Consider the following 2,117-nt stretch of genomic DNA (forward strand, 5'->3'; position numbering starts at 1 on the left):
CCTTGCAAGGAAATAGCGGTTGCGAATGTCTACCTATTATAGCAATAGTGTTCTAATGCTTCTTAAAACGCGATATCGCATCTCATCTCTATGTTTCATGGTAAGATATAATATGATTTGCGAAGTGTTATGTATTCCTCGTCTACACTTCAAATGAATGTAAATGCGACACTTCCATGCAAGGAAATAGCGTTTGCAGATGTCTACGTATCGAAGCAATAGAGTTCAAATGCTTCTTAATACGCGATATCGCATCTCATCTCTATGTTTCATGGTAGGATATAATATGATTTGCGAAGTGTTATGTATTCCGCGTCTACACTTCAAATGAATGTAAATGAGACACTTCCTTGCAAGGAAATATCGTTTGCGAATATCCATCTATCGTAGCAATAGTGTTCTAATGCTTCTTAAAACGCGATATCGCATCTCATCTCTATGTTTCATGGTAAGATATAATATGATTTGCGAAGTGTTATGTATTCCTCGTCTACACTTCAAATGAATGTAAATGCGACACTTCCTTGCAAGGAAATAGCGTTTGCAGATGTCTACGTATCGAAGCAATAGAGTTCAAATGCTTCTTAAAACGCGATATCGCATCTCATTTCTATGTCTCATGGTAAGATATAATATGATTTGCGAAGAGTTATGTATTCCTCGTCTACACTTCAAATGAATGTAAATGCGACACTTCCTTGCAAGGAAATAGCGGTTGCGAATGTCTACCTATCATAGCAATAGTGTTCTGATGCTTCTTAAAACGCGATATCGCATCTCATTTCTATGTTTCATGGTAAGATATAATATGATTTGCGAAGTGTTATGTATTCCTCGTCTACACTTCAAACGAATGTAAATGCAACACTTCTTTGCAAGGAAATAGCGTTTGCAAATGTCTACCTATCGTAGCAATAGTGTTCTAATGCTTCTTAAAACGCGATATCGCATCTCAGTTCTATGTTTCATGGTAAGATATAATATGATTTGCGAAGTGTTATGTTTTCCTCGTCTACACTTCAAATGAATGTAAATGCGACACTTCCTTGTAAGGAAATAGCGTTTGCTTATGTCTACCTATCGTAGCAATAGAGTTCTAATGCTTCTTAAAACGCGATATCGCATCTCATTTCTATGTTCCATGGTAAGATATAATATGATTTGCGAAGTGTCATGTATTCCTCGTCTACACTTCAAATGCATGTAAATGCGAAACTTCCATGCAAGGAAATAGCGTTTGCAGATGTCTACGTATCGTAGCAATGGAGTTCTTATGATTCTTAAAACGCGATATCGCATCTCATTTCTATTTTCCATGGTAAGATATAATATGATTTGCGAAGTGTCATGTATTCCTCGTCTACACTTCAAATGAATGTAAATGCGACACTTGCTTGCAAGGAAATAGCGTTTGCAGATGTCTACGTATCGAAGCAATAGGGTTCAAATGCTTCTTAAAACGCGATATCGCATCTCATTTCTATGTTTCATGGTAAGATATATTATGATTTGCGAAGTGTTATGTATTCCTCGTCTACACTTCAAATGAATGTAAATGCGACACTTACTTGCAAGGAAATAGCGTTTGCAGATGTCTACGTATCGTAGCAATAGAGTTCTTATGATTCTTAAAACGCGATATCGCATCTCATTTCTATGTTTCATGGTAAGATATAATATGATTTGCGAAGTGTTATGCATTCCTCGTATACGATTGAAATGAATGTAAATGCGACACTTCCTTGCAAGGAAATAGCGTTTGCAGATGTCTACGTATCGTAGCAATAGAGTTCAAATGCTTCTTAAAACGCGATATCGCATCTCATTTCTATGTTTCATGGTAAGATATAATATGATTTGCGAAGTGTTATGTATTCCTCGTCTACACTTCAAATGAATGTAAATGCGACACTTCCTTGCAAGGAAATAGCGTTTGCGAATGTCTACCTATCATAGCAATAGTGTTCTAATGCTTCTTAAAACGCGATATCGCATCTCATCTCTATGTTTCATGGTAAGATATAATATGATTTGCGAAGTGTTATGTATTCCTCGTCTACACTTCAAATGAATGTAAATGCGACACTTCCTTGCAAGGAAATAGCGTTTGCAAACGT

This window comes from Xylocopa sonorina, unplaced genomic scaffold (assembly GCF_050948175.1).
Source record: "Xylocopa sonorina isolate GNS202 unplaced genomic scaffold, iyXylSono1_principal scaffold0051, whole genome shotgun sequence".
Classification (NCBI taxonomy): domain Eukaryota; kingdom Metazoa; phylum Arthropoda; class Insecta; order Hymenoptera; family Apidae; genus Xylocopa; species Xylocopa sonorina.